General features: G+C 45.1%; 1 protein-coding gene and 1 pseudogene across 1 annotated transcript in view; both read right to left on the reverse strand.

Moving 5' to 3' along the window:
• Positions 1-19,021, reverse strand: part of SH3RF3 (SH3 domain containing ring finger 3) — a 319,279-nt gene that overhangs the window by 149,656 nt on the left and 150,602 nt on the right. The gene's annotated exons all lie outside the window — the stretch shown is intronic.
• Positions 17,024-17,546, reverse strand: LOC102743009 (phosphatidylinositol N-acetylglucosaminyltransferase subunit P pseudogene; annotated as a pseudogene).

The raw sequence follows: 19,021 nt of genomic DNA on the forward strand, positions 1-19,021 counted from the left end.
CAAATTGATATATAGTTCAAATGCATTCCTAATGTAAATCTCAGCAATTTTTTAGTACTTGAGAAATTGATTCAAAATAAACAGAAACAGCAAACTTCCTTGTCCTACTAGATATCAAGGCTTTAAATATGTTATAGTAATTATGAACATATAATGGAATCGGGAATAGAAAAATGAACGGAGGGAACAGCCCCAGTCCAGAAATGGCACCACACAGAGATGACCTGATTTATGAGCACAGGTACTACAGATCAGCAGGGGAAGGCTAAGCTATTTAATAAATGGTGTTGGCAAAATTGATTTATCTATATGGGGGAAAAAAATGGTCCTCTGCCTCATACCATACACCAAATTATTTCTAGCAGAATTAAAGTCTCAAATATGAAAAGCAAGTCTGTGAAACTTTTAGCAGTTAACATAAGGCTCCAGAGTTGGAAAAGATTTTTGAAATAAGACACAAAACATTCACAATAAAAGAAACTGTGCTCAGTTCAACAACACCAAAAAAAAAACCAAAAACAAAAAAAACAAAAAAAAACCACTTCTATTCATCAAAGGACACTAAAAAGAAAGAGCCAATCCACAAACTGGAAGAAGATATTTACAACACAGTTCAGAAGTAAGGTATTTGTATTCAGAATAGATAAGTAACTCAGCAGCAGAGCCACACTGTGGTTAAGAGCAGACTCATGCCGGGTTCAGTCCCTACCCTGCTGTTGCCAGCTGGGGACGGAGCAGGACACCCCCTCTGCCCCGCAGGCTCCTCACCTGTGAAGCAGACGTCACGCTAGTTAACACCTAACTCTACTAGGAAGGATGAAAACAGGTAATATATCCCAAACTACTCAGAACGGCGGTGACGGGATAAACACTAGATAAATATAATCTATCTTCGAGAAAAAGAGAAGTAACTCCAACAGGCATTGTGTAAAAGACAAACACAAGTGGTCCATAAATACATGGAAACATGTACTCAGCAGCCCTGGTAACCAGAGATTTGCAAATGACATGCCATTTCACACCCACCAGATTGGCAAAAATTAAAAAGCCTGACAACAGTAAGTGTTGGCAAAGGGGTAGGAAGAAGCGAGCGTCTGCTGCCAATGCAGATGGCAGTGACAGAGGTGCCCTCTTGCCCGGCTGCTCAGTTCCAAAGAAGCCACCCCTGTGTTCTCTAGAGAAAGGATGCACTTCTGTGTGTGCATCCGAAACACCAGAAGCAACCCAAACGCCCATCAGCTGTAAAGTGGGTCATGTGTGATACACTCAAATCACAGAACACCATCCAGTAGGAAAGACGAGGGAACGGCATCTGCAAGTGTCACCATGGCTGACTCTTTGCTGGGCGGGAGAAGCAACTCACAGAAGAGCACAGAATGGTTCTAAGTCTGTCACACTCAGTACCAGGCAAAGCTAAATAACACTAAATAAACTATTTAGAAACACACACATACATATTCTTAGATGGTTTTACCACCATAAGAAAAGCAAAGGAAACAATAAAGGAATAGGAAAAGCCACCTGAAGAGCCTCCCTTGTCCTGATGTTTTTAGGCTGTGGGGGGGGAGGGGGGAGACACACTGGTGCGTGTTACATTATCATTCCTTAAACTTAACAGGCTTTCATGCATGTTTCACAATAAAAATATGGTTAAAAATAAAGTATAGAGACTATTCATTTCTAATCTAAGCACCACACACACTTTAACCCTCCATGAGCTTCTCATCAGGAGTGATTTGGAATGAACGCAGGTTCCTGTTCATTTCGGTGACACTGTGGAACAGAGGGGCGAGGCGGGAGGGCAGTGGGGACAGGCAGTCTACACACTGCTCTGGGCGGCTGGCGGCGTGCAACGTACTCAGAGGGGGGTCACTGGAGGAACTGGTGGGCATATCTGGCCTGGAAACCAGATTAGTGGGGATGGGGGATAATAGCTGTTTCTAAATACTCTAATTAAAGTGTCACCATGTAAAAGATTGGGACAAACATGTAGAGAGTGGCCCCCAGGATGGAGCCCAGACCACCAGGTGAATGTTACAGGCACACTGGGAATTCTTAGGGAACAGAATCTTCTAGCAGCCAGAGTGGAGAATGGAATGGCTGCCTCTGGAGAGAGGGAGCTCTAGGATCCAACTCGATATGGAAGAGACATTTGGGGATTTATAAAGGGGGCTGGGTCACTGAGGGCTAGTGGGAGGGGAAACCAAGGAAGAAATAGAGTAGGAGGTCCCTGAGACCACCCCCCCTTCAGGCCCGGGATTCTAGGATTTCTTGGCTTGCCCTGTGCAAACCAACCCACCCTGACTCCAGTGATGTCAGCAGCAGGGATGGAGTGGGGCACTGAACTTAGGGAAAATTAAAGACTAGTGCCTTGTTTCCGAGCACTGCAGAGGAAATACAGCCAAGAACCCCCGCAATGACCTCCAGGGCCTGGTAAGAGTCATCACATCCTCCCTTCCAGCCTCTAGAAAAAACAAAACACAAAAACCACAAACACATTCTTAAAACGTTTCCTAACACAAGCCAAAGGCCTGTCCCAAAATAGCCATTTCCTTGCCAAGGTTGTGGACTGCATTTTTCTGAATGAGTCATTACTGTTTAGGAATGGGAAGAAGAGAGAGTTTGGGGAATTACATCTCACTGTTGCTTCCAGGAGATGGTGTGCCAACAGGCATGCATGCACAGACACTGTAGAAGTTCAAGCACACTGCATACTAAGGGAAGAAAAAGCCTGTTCCTCGGAATTAGAAGCAGATTTGTGTCAGGCTCTGTTCCCATCTGTACATTGATCCTCTCCTAGTATCACTTGGTGCATAAGCAGCATTGTAATTTTCATCTACTTTGCTACCAGAAGGCATCAACAGCTTCTGAGTGAGGAATTCTGGGATCAAGAACCAACTTGGCCTTCTTAAAATACCATCTTCAAAGGACTTATTAGCACCTGACAAATATTAGTTGACAGATCATCAACATGGCTTTCCTTCCAAAGGTAAGTGGTCACTGCAACCTTATTAGTTTAAAATCTAAGTGATTAATCAAAACCAGTCCACACCCTCAAGGATGGCTATAACCATAAAGGCAGACAACAGGAAATGTCGGCATGGATGTGGAGAAGCCAGAACTCTCACACTTTGCTGGTGGAGATGTGAAATGGTGTAGCCACTCTGAACAAGACTAAACTGAGCTACCATATGACCCAGTGATTCCGTTCCTATGTCAGTGAAAATGTATGCCCACACACAACTTGCACACGAATATTCACAGCAGAACTATCCACAATAATCAAAAAGTATGAAAACCCAAATGTCTGCCCACTGATGGTTGGATAGACAAATGTGGTCTAACCACACAATGAAGTATTACTATTTGCCTGTAAAAGAATGAAGTGCTGAGATATGTCACAACCAGGATGAACTTTGAAAACATTACACTGAGTGAAAGAAATCAGACACAGGGGCCACATATTATCCAATTCCATTTATATGAAATGTTCAGAATAGACAAATTCATAGAGACAGAAAGTGGATTAGTGGTTTCCAGGGGCTGAGGGGACAGAGAATAGGAAGCATCTGTTGCTGGGGTATGGGGTTTCTTTTTGAGGTGATGAAAAGTTTCTGGAATTAGCGGTGGTCATTATACTAAAAACTCCTTTAAAAAATAAAATATAAACTTAAAAAAAACCTAAAAGGTTAGCACTCTGAGATATTTGGGGACCTAAGATAACAATAATCACTAGCATGTATAAAACAGGTTAACAGTTCGGAGCAATGTCTTCATGTCCACTATTTCTTCCAGATTTTACCACCACTAGGAGGGCAGGAGCACAGACGTCATGCTTCTCCTCACTCCCTCAGGTTCCTGCTGGGAGCACACAGGCAGACGCACATGCAAACCACATGGGCATCCAGGATTCATCAGTCCCCTGTGCAGAAGCGCACGGACTCAGGTCGCACTGGACACCACTACACTGGAGGGCTTCAATTTTATGCTCGCCCACCACCACTTACAGTATTTTTCCTGGAGAGAGAGGTGAGGACTAGAAATCATTAACTGAGAATACACGTAGATAATTCATTATTTCTTTTAATCTCACTGAAGAACCCTTGGGGTGGTAACTTCCAGACCAATCCTGATGGTCCTCTGGTTCTTCTTCCCACTTCAGAAGCGCACACACTTCCCCTTTCCTTCCCTTGCATTGCCACGGAAGCCAAGACCTCTCTCCGGAGTGCATTCTGGGAGCTCAAGCATGGCCAACAGAAGCAGCAAAAGACCTGCAAGTATCCTCCTGTCTGTGCTATAACATTTTAATGAAACAATCCCGGGGGTAGGATGATAAAGACCCTGACGTGGTACAAGAAAATCACTCTGCAACACAGCTGAACAGCCATGCCCACATCCCACACTTAGCTTTTTTTTTATGATGCCTGCCTACTTTCATTAAATTCCAATCTAGCCATGGAAAAGTCACCTCTTGGCCTCATCTTAACATTACAAGAGTTGTGCATGGAACTTTAATTGATGGCAATAAAGCTGTCTGCCCATATCCCAATGTGGTGAGATACGCAGACACCAGAAGCCTGATTTCCAAGCTGGAGAAGGGTCCTCATTTGAATTCTTATCTACTGAAAAACCAGAGAATGAGCTGACAGTCTACCCCTTAATGAATTAGAAATCACTTATGTGGGTACCCTTTGTGCTCAGTTAATGCATCCTTTTTAAAAGGTTATTTCTGCATTGGATTTGTCCTTTCACATTCGACTGGCGGCTACTGCAGATTTATTCATTCAGCAAATTTATTCTTGCAGTAGCTCTCAAAAATCAGCACACACTATTATACAGCACGGGCCCCATTTGCGAAATTATTTATAGCCTTATTTAGAAAGCTAAGCTTCCTCAAGACTGACAATTTTATTGGCTGACTTAAGCTCAACTCCAAAGCAAGGAGCGCTTGCACTTCTTAGCTCAGGATCCTGGGCTCCTGCCATACCTTTCAAGGCCAAGGCTGCCCTTGGGAGCCACTTCACAGGTTTGGCTTTGCCTCTGCCTGCTCTGGCTGCCATCAGACTAGGTGGGTTACAGAGGAGGATCTGGATTTAGGACTTTAACGGGAAATGCAAAATACACAAAGGTCTGCGGAAAAAGGAGAAGGGTTGCTATTATTTGGGGATTCCAGACTATTAGAAGCCATGCCAGGTATTCTGTTTGTCTGCCTATCTGTCCTTTCCCCCCTTACCCTTTACCTTCTCCTCCTTCTCCTCACTTTTTCTCGTTCTCCCCTTCTCTCCCTGCCCTTCTTTCCTTACCCTGACTTCCAGTGGTCAAAATGATTAAAAAAAAAAAAAAAAATCGATGAGCCATCCATTCCTTGAAATGTCGTATTTGTTTCAATACTGAATTATCAGGACTGATCATCATCAGAGCTGGGACGTGCCAGAAAATGGTCCCACTTCACAAAAATCCCGAAGTCCTGAGCACACCGGGGTGGTAGGTAAGCTGTGGTAATGCACTGGAATTTGGTCGGAACTGGGATTCTCATGGCCAATCTTTGATGTCAACACGTGACCAGTCCCACAGGCATTTCTTCCAGCATTCATAGTGGTAGTTGGAAGTAGGCCCTCTCCCCTCTAGAAATCTCTTTCCTTGAGTTGCATGGCAGGGGACCAGGGTTGACATCTGCTATGCATTCATTCAAATTTACCAGAACGGAGCTGCCACAGGGGGGTTTTATCTAGACAAGACTCATAAATTGGCTTGGCAACATTTAATCCTCTATTGATTAGTCTTATCTCCTGTAATCCATCCAGTCATTGAAGAGTGTTTGTTAAATTTCTACCTTAATAAAACCCCCAACAATAACATATCCCTTCCTTTGTTAAATGGAAACAAAGCATAATCTAATTTTTAAAATACTGTACGCAGATAATCAAAATTGGAAAACTGTATGCCCTGACTCAACTAATTTCCACTTCAAATGCTTCTAATCCATGCTGGCTTTGGCAATGAATGATGTTCTGGAGTGAGGAAGAGGCAATTTGCATGCCACATTTGCTTTACCAATTTACTAAATTAAGTGGCAAGATAGTGAAGGGGTGGTGTTTTGATGAGAACAATCTAATTAAAAGTGAATCCAAGGATGTGAGGTTGGAGTTCCATTATTGACTGCATACCTCAAAGAATGCAAACAACAGCAGAAAAACGTTTGAGAGATGTGTTTGTGCACCTTAGCATCTTGTGTGTTCATGTGTCTTTCATGAACTATTTCTTTTATTAGTACTTAGTAATATTCATTACTTATTGCTATAACTTCTCATTAATAGCAGCCATCCTTGAGGTCCCATGAAACAATCTTAGACGCATTACATACATCCTAATCCTCACTTTCAAACCCCTGCAAGATAGGCGATATTATCTTCATTTTACAGATCAGAAAGACTGAGAAAACTGCATAGGGTCACATGGGGCAGGGATTTTAATCCAAGTCTGGCATCGAACTGGACCATTCTGCCTCTCTGCACATGCCCAATTGAGCACCGTGCCTAGAGAGCTTGATTTTCCTCCAGAAATAAATTCATTTGCATGGCACTGCTTCCTCACCTGGAGCATTTGCCTCTGTGTTGACATTTTACAGGAGAGGAATACCAATAGTCTTGCACGCACGATAGTTCTCTATATCGTGCACTAAAGAGCTAGACTCGATCACTGATTCTGGTGACTTAGTAAGCAGAGAGTTTAGATATTCTGATTAGGTTGGGATAGGACTAAAGGGTTCCCAGATAACAAGTGTGGATCTGATAGGTCAAATAACCTCCTTTTTATAGCATGGAAACTGGCCTTGGATTTAAAGCTATGACCCCCTGCTGAGAATGTGAGTAATGTGGTCCAGCAGCTGGAACTGCTCCACCAGCAGGAGAGATAGTCTTGTGCTCGCTGTGGTTACACCTGACATCTTGTGTGCTGCCTCCCCAGTTGAGCCCACTGGCAACCATGCAGAGAAGAGGAAGGAAGCTTCGTGGTTGTCGCGTGCCCCCACCCCACAGGACCAGCCCACAGCCACGCGAGCAGGGGCCAGTGGGATGGATCACAGCCAGGAAAATTGGGCAAGGAGAACAGTCACCTTCATCCCACAAACATACTCCGTGGGGCTACAGTTACATGCATTCTAGTGCTCACCAAAAACCCACGCAAGAAGGCAGGGGCCACAGTGCGGGCAGCGTGTCTGAAGACAGCACTGCAGGGAAGGTCTGAAGGGAGGGACATGCGGGCAAACAGCCGGACAGCCTGGGGAGTCAGATGCCTTCCAGAGCAGGGGACATGAGAGGTTTTGAGAGGTAAGTAGAAGTTTGCCAGGCAGAGGGGAAAAATGAATACAGAGGAAAGAGTTTGACCATCGAGCAAAAGTAGGGAGCGACAGGCAGAGATGCAAAGGATGACTTAGGGGGAGACCTCAGGTGTCAAGTGCGGCCAGGTAACACAAAACAGCTCATCTGAAAACCATCCAAGGCTATTTTATTTCACTGTGTGGGGTGGAGAGGCTGCGTTTAGCGACCGGAGCACCTATGAACTCGAAGCTGCAGCCAGAGCGCTTGCTTTTCCCCTCATTCCAGCTCGCCGGGGGCGGGGGGTGCTGGGCCCTTGAAATCCCAGGTAGCACAAAAATCCTTTCCCCATCCCAGGGGCTTGGTTTCAGGCAGGCTCAAAGCAGAGGCCCACTGAAGATTTAAAATGGAAGCCTCTCTCAACAGACAAATGGATAAAGAAGATGTGGTTCACATAGACAATGGAATATTACTCAGCCATCAGAAAGGATGAATACCCACCATTTGCAATGACATGGATGGAACTGGAGGGGATTATGCTAAGTGAAATACGTCAAGGACAATTATATGGTTTCACTCATATGTGGGATACAAGCAATAGCACGGAAGACCACAGGGGAAGGGAGGGAAAACTGAATGGGGAAAAATCACAGAGGGAGACGAACCATGAGAGACTATGGACTCCGAGAAACAAACTGAGGGTTTCAGAGGGGAAGGGGTGGGGGGAGGGGGTAACTGGGTGATGGGTATCAAGGAGGGCCTGTGTTGTGACAAGCACTGGGTGTTATACGCAATTAATGAATCACTGAACACTACATCAAAAACTAATGATGTACTATACAGTGGCTAACTGAACATAATAAAATAAAATAAAATAAGACAAAATAAAATAAAATGGAAGCCGCTCAAGTTGGGACCTGCCATTGCCCTCTCTAACCCTTCATATACCAACAGGGGAGATTTTTAAATCCTAAATGCAGGGAAAATGGACCAAGATGATGACTAGCCCTCTCTTTTCCAAGGGGACAGAAATGCCTCCAAGGTGGACCAGGGGAGGAAGGATATGGCCATAATGTCTGGGACAGGGGAGCAGGCCAGTCCCAGAAGCAAACCAGCCACACTTGTTTGGCTCTGGCCAAGCTTCCCCCAGTCAGCACATTTTAAAAGGAGGGGAGGAGGATAAAGCTAATGCTTAAAAACACCAGGGACAATAAAAAAAGATGGGGGTGGGGGAGACTTTCTGCTCTGGAACAAGCCCCATGGGGTTGCTTTTTGCCATGTGGACCCCTTCTATTTGGGCAGGGGAAATGGGTATCCGTACTAACTTGCATTTTTCTGACAAATAAGCTGCAAGAGAGCAAAAGCAAAGTCCTTGTAAATGCAAGCAGTAGGCCCAGGATATTTAAAGGAAAGCGCTTCGTGTTCTATGGGTCTCTGCTGGGCCTGCAGGCAGACACAATGAGGACCATTTGTCTCTTTCCAGCCACTGCCTTCCCCAGCTCAGGAGAAGGGGAAATAAATGTAGAGGTTATATCAGGATGCCATGGGGACCAATTCTTTCTCAATTCCAAATAATGCAACACGCCTAACCCTTGGACCTTGCAAAACCGTACTGCTGTCACTATCTAACATCTGTAGAGTGACAACCAAGAGGAAGGTATGGGAGAAGAAAGCAAGAGGCAGCCTCAGGCAGGGTGGGGGGAGCTCCTGATCTGCAGACAGCAGCGGGTGTTCACTGTGCCCGCAGCTGCTGTACTGGGCAGGGTGGACAGACACACAGCTCACTCTCCCGGCTTTTATCCCAGCCAGATGAGTGCTTTTGATCTGTTCTGGAACAGAGACTTTAAATAAGGATGTTCTCAGAGAAGTTCTGAAATAAAATTTCATTGCATATTTAATCCACTTGGCTCTACTGTCAGGAGGCAAGTGATTCCAGTTGAGTTTGATTCCAGAATCCTCCTTTTTTCTTCTAAGGCAACTCTCTGCCTTGGAGAGAGGGGTGGCCTCAGGCCAGGCTAGTGGGGGCTTACCTCTTCTACTCTGTCTTGAGATCAGATGGTGGTGCGCAGAAGGGCCGCCCTCTGGGCTCCCCTGGCAGCTGTCCGGGCAGCACCGGCTCCTGACCAGAACAGTTTCAGTGGACCGTTCTCGCTTCATGCTGCCCCCGAACGCTGCCTCGCATATAACTCCTATCTGAATCTGGACATAGGCACCCTGACTTTGAACCAATACACCCCACCGGAGCAAGCTCCAATGGTCTGACATCTTTTATCCCACCAATTCCAAAATAGAGAGGTTCAAAAGTACTGTGATTCAATCACTGATAAATGAGTATTTTGAGAGCAATCCTGCCTTGCCCCCCCCCACACACAATTCTCTCTTAATCAACTGGCACTCAGTGGTATTCCTTCTTCATGGACGGCATGTGCAGTAAACGCGAAGAGTGAACATTCGGGAATGGGGTTTCAGTATCTGGGAGGTATGCAGCCAGTCACGCTAGGAGGAACAGCCGAATGGAAATACTCCCAAACATCTGCGGCTGCGCTTCAAATTTCAAAGTGATTCTTCTGCTTGCACAACTTTACAATCTTGGCATTTGCCAAATGCTTATGTTTTGCTTAATCTGAAATTAGGCAAGGATTTCAGCTCTCACTCTCGGTATCACTAGAATGGTTTTTCCGTGTAAAGGGAGCTTTTTTGCATACCAAAATTCAGCCTGCTCATGGTTTAGTGATACAGAAGGTCAGTAAGGGTTGCCAGCAGCCTCAGTCCCCTCCACTTTGCAATATCTGCCTTCCTATCAAATGCAAGTCTGCCCCTTGCCCACATTGTGCCTTTGGTCAGTAAAGGAGCAAAGCTGCCCAGTTCTCAAGCTGACTGAGACATTGCTGGCCACCCTGCTCTTTCCTCTTGACTCAAACTCCAGTTATTTGCCTCCCTGAGAAATCTAAACCCCAGATAGATGAGATCCTTAAGTCCCAGCATGAACGGCCCAGTTAGCACCAGGACACCATGCAGGCAGGCATAAGCAGAGTGCATGCTGCTAAAAGGTTTCTTCTCAAAAGGCAGCCCATCCCTCTTATTTTAATACCATGGTATAAAAATAAAGGTAACTAATACTATGCAACCAAAGTCATTTAAACATGGGTCAGTTCTCTTTTCCCAGGGACAAGAACTAACGGAAACCAATGAAGACTTTCTAACCGTCTTGTACCTTAGGAAAAGTATCAGAACAGAGGGACAAATCCTGGCAGAAACTGGACCCAAACTAAATCCTTACTGTGACCTGGGCTAGCCACCTGCCAAACCACGCCATGCCACGTCTTGACCCCGTTAGCTGGGGAAGTCAGGGGGGAGTGGGGTTGGGGTGCCCTCCCTAGGACTAAATCAGTCAGCTTCCTCACGGAGGTCCAACAGGTGAAGAGAGAGAGAGAGGAGGACTCTCCTCCCTCTGCCCCTTCTTCCCTGGAATTAACTCCCCCGGGGCTGGGAGCAGGGTCAGGATCAATGGTGCTGACCATGGACACAACCTGACATAGGACCACCATCCGCTAGTGGACAAGAAATGCTATGCCAAGAGCTCACCTCATCAGAAAGCACACCTAAATGGGAGGTGCCCCTGTGGTCATAGGAACTCCCCACCATAAAAACAGAGGATAAACACTTACAGCCACCCAAAACTTGCGCACCAATATTTACAGCAGCTTTATTCATAACTGCCAACATTTGGAAGCACCTTCGGTAGGTGAACAGATAAATAAACATCCAGACAATGAAATATTATCCAGTGCTAAAAAGAAGTGAGCTATAGAGCCACAAAAATATGAGGAAGGAACCATAAATGCATATTGCTAAGTGAAGGAAGCCAATCGGAAAAGGCTACATACAATATGAGTCCAACTATGGGACATTCTGGAAGAGGGAAAATACGGAGACAGGAAAAAAATCAGTGGTTTCCAGGAGTTGTGGGGTGGGGGGAGAATCACATGAGGATTTTTAGAGCAGTGAAATTATTTTATATGATATTACAATGATGGGACATGTCATTATACATTTGTCCAAACCCATAGGATATACAACGCCAAGAGTGAACCCTGATGTAAACCACAGACTCTGGGTGATAGTGATGTGTCAATGCAATTGTAAGAAGTGTCCCTTTCTGGTGGGAGATGCTGATAGTCAAGGAGGCTGTGTGTGTAGTGGGGCAGGAGTTATACAGGAAAGCTCTATACCTTCCTTTCAATTTTGCTGTGAACCTAAAACTGCTCTATAAAATAAAGTTGATTTTAAAACAATAAAGTTGATTTTTAAAAAAAGCAGAGGGAATCTCTAAGATAAGAGACAAGTTCTCTTCATGCCAAGGGCTGTGTTGCTAAAGACCACCTGTGTAGCAATGATCAGTGACATCAACACCTGTTGGTTGCTCACCTGTGACAGACAGGAGGCCAGCATCTGAAGGAGAAACACCAAGTGCACTGAGCCCTCTCCACCTCTGTGCTGGAGGCACAGAGCCAGCCATTATCACATGTCTCATGAGACAGTGCCAGGCTCAGTTCTGAATCCAGAAAGAAAAATGTGAGCTTCACCCCTCCCATCCCCATCCTTCTCGCACCCACGCACCCCAACCACCAACTTAGAGCTGTGCACATTTGCTGCAAGGGATGAAGACCAAGAACCAGGATGTCAGTGGACCCTCCTCCAAGCCCTCGAGTTCAACAAAACCAGCTCTGGATACCTCCTAAAGCTCCATTTTGCCCTCTCTCTCCTTTGAAGACTTCATTTTTTTTTCCTGCTTTAGAACTGCATGCTGGAAAAATATTTTTTAACCACATCAAATCTCTAAGTATTAAAAATCCTTGCAGGAACACCTGGGTGGCTCAGTGGTTAAATGTATGCCTTCGGCTCAAGTCACGATCTCAGGGTCCTGGGATTGAGCCCCACATTGGGCCCCCCCGCTCAGCGGGGAGACTGCCTCTCCCTCTGCCTGCCACTTCCCCTGTTTGTGCACTCTCTCTCTGACAAATAAATAAAATCTTTAAAAAATAAAAATAAATAAAAATTTTTAAAAAATAAAAATCCTTGCACTGTAGGCAAAAAAAAGATATATTTGCATGAAATCGCATATAGACCAAAAAACCTTCAAGCACACCGCATAAGGTTTCCCCTTCGCTAGTGTGACATGGGAGCAGAGACCTCCTTGCTCTGGTTAATGGGTGATGTGCTGGTGGCTTGGTACTTAGATCAAGTCCTGACATGAAACAGTAAGTGAACGGCCTTCCAGGATGGGTGTGCTGCACTTGGTTGTCCGCACCAACAGAGGCTCATCTGTGCTAATGCAGTCAACAACTCTTAGCTCTCCCACCCTGTCAAAGGTCACAAGGGTCAGACAAGAGCACACAGATGGGCTCTGGAAGGGACAGTGGCAACTAAGACAGGAGGCCCATGCAGACCATGACCTGGCAAGCATGTCCTCCTGTTTTACAGTTTCTGATGTCTGTAAGATACACACTCCCTGTCCTCTCTGCTCACAGCAAAACCTGACCATTGTTTGGCAAATTTATATTTTCATGCCCAGATACTTTCTTGCTGCCTCTTAGCATAAGTAGGGGTATTCTACAGATATAAGCTATCGACTTCCTCCAACTCTCCTACTGAGATAGGGGTTTATTTTGCTTTGCTTTTAATCACTAAGAGAATTTTAAGACTCAAAGGTCAAAGAATTGACCTTGCTTCATATTACTCAGTTAACATCCCAAAGTTGGGGCTGGACCCAGGGGCCTTTTAAATTGCTGGGCTTTTCCCATTGGACAACTCTGCCTTATTATGGAGACAGTGACAGCCCTCTGACACACTGTGGGTTCACATATGAGAACAGGGACCCCAAAGAATGAATCATAAAACAAAACATTTTGCCAACAACACTCAGTCCAGTAAAACCTATGGCATTTTTCTTTATTAATCTGGAGCGGTGTCACTTCAATGGACCTTTCTGCATCAGCAGATACCCTCTGTGTTTGCGCTGTCCAATATGGCAGCCATCGCCAAATGTGGTTAGTGGTGACCTAACTGGACAGCACAGCTCTGGAATGGATGCTGGCAGTTCTAAAACTTGGGACTTAACTGAAAATAACAGTCACACAGAATGGCGCTGTGACTTGCCCATGGTCACCAGTGATGTTTTAGCTATGCTCCATTTCCTACCAACACAGACAGGTCTATGGTGGGCTTGCCTAATATACTGGTAGTCTGATTTTCCTATTCATGGGCAGAAATTTGATGCCAGTACAGCTAAACCTCACATTAAATAAAACCAAACTGCCAAAAGAATTTATGGAGCAAGAATGTGGCTGGTGAAGAAGATTATTCACTGTTTTAAAAATTCATCAAATGATTCATTAAGGAGCATTTGCCTTATGCATGTAAAGAAGGATGAATTTACAAATTTATACACAACCTTTAAAGACCAAGCACAGTGATAGACACATGAAAATGAAGGTGGAGACATTATTCATGAGGTGGCAAGAATAATAAAGATGAATAAGCCAATAGTTTTATTCATACGGTGGTGGAGAAATTCCTCCCTGCAGGGAGGTAAACGCAGAGGTCAGGCCATTTAGGGCTGACCCACTTTCCCAGTGGGATCCTGTCCCTCATCTTTCTTCACTGCTTGCCTGGCTACACCAAAGCATTATTATCATTTCTGTAAGATCATGGCATTTGCTTCTCCAAAAGATCCATTCTTTGGAATCCTGAACCTCCAGGATAATTGAGGATTCATCAGTTTAACCAGTTCAGGAAAAATAAAGTCTTCCAAACTGTATTCCAAGCCCTGCTTCCTTAAGTAGGCTGCCTTACACACATATGACCCAGTGTCATTTCTGTGCCCCTGGCCCTAGCCCCCTGCTACACAGCCCAATGTCACCTCTGCTTCAGAGCCCACATTTGGTAACTGCTCAAGCCCTTCTGCCACTGTGGTGCCCCCAAAGTCACACTGGCCCAGGTGCTCAGGAGCCCTCTGCTTCCCACAGCCTCTTCCTTCCCCTGCTGTCCCAGGGCCCGGCGGTCCTGGAACTCTTCCTAATCACCTTCTCCCCTGCTCCAAAACCTCCACGGTCTCTCTCATGCCCTATAAAATGATGTTCCAACATGAGGCCCTAGCACACCTTTTTCAGTATCTTCTCCCCCCCATCACTCTTCAGACCCCCTTTGCTCTAGTTAAACCCACATCACTTGCTCTTCCCCAAATGCACCCAGGATGCCAAGCTCACCTGACACCTCAGTGTGGAGTGGCAGACTCTCCATCTCTACAAATAAACTCCAAGCAGCTTTCAGGCCTTAAGGCAAACCCCACCACCTGGAGAAAGGTGTCCCTTCTTCGAGCCAGGACAATCAATCTCTGTCCACTAAACTCCAGAATATTTCCATCCCACCTCTCCTGTGGCTGGTACGCTTGAGAGAAAGCAGGGGCTAGCTGCAGTGAGCCCTAGCACCAGCTGGACCCCGGGTCTTCAACTCACGGCTAAGTACATAGCCTCTCTGGGCTTCTGCTTTCTCTTCGGCAAAAGGGTGATAATAGTGACACTCAGCTCATCAGGCTACTGTGAGGACCACCCGATACACCACTCATCATTGGGGTGGCACACGGCAAGCACTCAGTTGTGAGCCTTTGTTTGACTTTGTCTTGTTCAGTGTCTCTTGTGGACACATTAAAACCTGACACTACAGCCGTGGCTCTCATCCCTGGCTGTGCACCACGGTCAACTGTATTAACAAGAAATGTGGCAGGAAGCAGATGCCAGGCCCTGCCCTCCAGATGTGCACTCACTTAATTAGGGATAGGGCCCGGGCATCGTCAAGAGGAAGGTGGATCCTGAAACCATACCAGCATTGAGGACGTTGGCACAAACAAGTTCTCTAGCCCATTTCCAGACCCCTCTTGATTCCTCAGAGCCCAGTCTGTGCACACAGAGGAGGCCAAGGAACACAGGACAAACATCAAGCACGAGCTTGAGTTGGGCTCGTGCCTTCTGCCTCTTCTCAACGCTATGAACGTGCCCACCTGGAACACCTGGTCCCTACTCTCCTTCCACTCTACTACCGATAAAAACAAAATCCAAGCGCTGTTGTGGAAGTGTGGCAGTTCCTCCAGAAGACAGAATTACCATATGACCTGGTGATTCTATTCCTTGGTATTTACCTCAAAGAATTCAAAACAGGTATTCAAGCCAATACTCATACACGAATGTTCAGTGCAGCTGTATTCACAATGGCCAAAAGGTGGGAGCAGCCCGAATGTCTACCAGGGGATGAATGGACACACAAAACGTGTATGCACAATGGAATATCAGCCCAAAAAATAACGAAATTCTAACATGTGCTGTAACATGGATGAACCTCGAAGATAATATGCAAAGTGAAAGAAGCCAGACACTAAAGGGCAAATAGTATATGACTCCACCTATTTGAGGTACCCAGGGTAGTGGAATTCATAGAGACAGAAAGCAGGAGAGAGGCTGCCAGGGGCCAGAGGGAGGGCCGACTGGGAGGAACAGCATAATGGGCACAGAGTTCCCTTTGGCTGATGAGAGGTTCTGAAAACAGAGAGGAGTGATGTGTGCACAGTATTGCAGATGTGCTAAATGCCACTGAATTATAGGCCTTAAAATGGGGAAACTGGTGAATTTCATATTATGTGTGTTTTACCACAATAAAAAAATAATAAAAATCCAAGATCTAAACTTGTTAGAATTACTATAGAGAGGAACAAGCTGACTTTGAACGAGCACCTGGTCCACAAGAAAAGGTCCGCAAGATTTAGAACCTGAGCTGGGATGGATTTTTGTCCCTTAGGCCTTTCATGTTTCATTCATTAAACACTGTGTTTCTTTGTAAGGTTTTGATATTGAACTAAGCAAACTGCCAGTTCTGGATAGCTGACATATTTGCAAGCCAAAAATGCTGAAAGAAATCAAGAAACGCCCACCCAGTGTTCTCCTGGTTGATGTATCCCTGCTGGACGGCCACCGTGATGCCCAGGTCAGCTCAACAAATAGCACTAACAGTGCTGGACTCTTCTGGCCTGGATTCACCATCGTAAGGTGGGGATTTGGATAAAACTGTGACTTACAGAAAATATCAGCTCTAAAGTCTATGTGACTGTGTCCCATCCACTAGAAGACCATGTCATTGTGGGTAGGGAAGAATGAGAGAACTCCAAAGCTGTATTTTAAAAAAATAATAATAAAGAATGGCACAAGCCACTCTTTTCATAAAGTTCATTGATTGTGCCATATGATTAGCCTCGATGTGACTCCTTCATCACTTGAAATTAGTGCTGTTTTCAAAGTGGAGCCAAACAAAGAAAAACAACAACCACCAGGGTACATCAATCTGAAGAGTATTTCCATAGACTTGATCCCTAATCAAGTACTAAATCATCCTTCACCCATCCACTGCATTTAGGATAAAAATGTATCTGTTCCAAGTGATAGCACGGAACACAGAAGAGAGCTGAGCAGAGAAGCAGCATCCTGCTGACCCTCAAAATTATACCTTTCCTAACTTCGCCTGGCAGAATGCTCCCCAAATGATCTTTTTTTTTTGCAGTATTTTATTTATTCTGTTCATTAATAACTAATACTCAAGAACTTTTATAATATTAATAGAACTTAATCTAAAAGAATAAACTTACTTTGTTTACATTTCAATATTGGGTACCAGAGAGAGTCAAAATAATTATGGTCAAAATTATTACATAAAAAATTATAGTAAATGCTCAGTGTTAGTCTACATACAATTTAGTTTTTGGCATAAAGTTATTTAGTTGCCAGGAAGAATATTTGTTTTACTTCACTAATAGGAATATCTCTTAATGCTGGGATGGCCTCTTCTTGGTATTTCTTCTGCTGTTGATTTTTTGCATAGTTATCTGTGATTGTATGAATGGAGTTGAGTGGAGAGGTACTCATCATGTTTATTCCAAATAAGAGTGCATAACCAATTACTATAGTAATGAGGAAGTAGACGGGCAATGCAACTGCCTAGTATTTTTGAGGCCAATAGGTTAATCCTAAATTTAGCCAAGATTCAGGAATAAATGCCCACACAAGATACAGGATGAAGCCAAATTGGGAGCTTAAGAAAAGAACAAAGCCATAAATCGCTCTTTCTGGCAATGGCGACGTTGAATTTTCCACCATTTTCCCTGTGGCTTTAGACAATTCTGCAGGATTCGCCTCCCTGCAGAAAGGGCTTGGCAGGGCCGGGCTGGGGGCACGCGCGCCTCCCCAGGTATGGGCCACGGCGCCGGAGACCAGGCCCTGCCCTCTCGGGGGAGCTTCAGTTTCTTATTCAAGGTTTGCGGGGTGGGGGAGGCCCTTGACCTTGGGTCCTCGAAGCGCCCACTCAGACCCCTCCCGACAGCTTGGCCACTTAAGCGCGGACTCCCCCGCGCAGGCGCCTTCCGGAAACCTCCCTGGGGGCGAGAAAGGGAAAAACTAAAGGAAAGGCTGGGTCGCTACAGCATCCCTGCTCCCGCCCAGGCGCAGGCGCACCGCCACTCTTGCAGGCCCGGAACGCGCCGCTCCCCAAATGATCTTAACAGAATGTCTCCAATGCCATACATTACAACATGGATTTAAGAATTAAATCAATTTGGCTACATAAAAGTTCAATTTGTGAAAAGGTACTTATGTATATTCAATTTCTAAATATGCATCTCCCAGCAATGGAAACCAAATGTGAATATTTTATTTTAAAAAAATAATAATAAAGAATGGCACAAGCCACTCTTTTCATAAAGTTCATTGATTGTGCCATATGATCCATTGATGAATGGAATGACAGGCACAAATATTTTTCTATTTCCAGCCACTATAAGACAGAAATACAGAACTCCTGATTACACAGAGAATTGAGAAATGCACATTAAAAGTCCCCCGTTTATAAACGAAAAATGTATTGCAATAACTATGGGTGCCTTTAGCTATGTTACTTAAGGCATACATACCGAGAAGCAAACAGCTGAGCAAAGAATTGCTCTCTGACCAAATCACAAAGCCATCTGGGGGTGTGGTGCACATGCCATGCACACACACACACACACACACACACGTGAACTACGCTTCAGTGCTCTTGCTATCTATTCAAAATACACACCAACTGTGGCATCCAGGTGAATATACTATCAACCAATCTATCAAACAGCCCTGTTGTTTTTTTTTTAAGATTTATTTATTTATTTGAGAGAGAGAGAGAGTGTGTATGTGTATATGCATGGGCAGGGGGGAGGGCAGAAGGAGAGGGAGAGGGAGAATCTCAAGCAGACTCTGCACTGAGCACAGAGCTCGATGCGGGGCTCCATCTCACAACCCTGAGATCATGACCTGAGCGGAAATCAAGACCTGGTCACCCAACCGACTGAGCCACCCAGGCACCCCAGCCCTGTGGTTTCTAAGTTCCTTCCTGAACCATCCCCTAAAGGAGTGCCGAAACAACAAGAAATGTGGTCCTCACAAAAACAGACTCATAATGGATGAAGGACCTAAATGTGAGACAGGAATCCACCAAAATCCGAGAGCAGAACACAGGCAGCAACCTCTTTGACCTCAGTCACAGCAACTTCTTCCTAGACACATCGTCAAAGGCAAGGGAAACAAGGGCAAAAATGAACTATTGGGACTTCATCAAGATAAAAAGCTTTTGCA

This window comes from Leptonychotes weddellii, chromosome 10 (assembly GCF_054177405.1).
Source record: "Leptonychotes weddellii isolate Sample4059 chromosome 10, ASM5417740v2, whole genome shotgun sequence".
Classification (NCBI taxonomy): domain Eukaryota; kingdom Metazoa; phylum Chordata; class Mammalia; order Carnivora; family Phocidae; genus Leptonychotes; species Leptonychotes weddellii.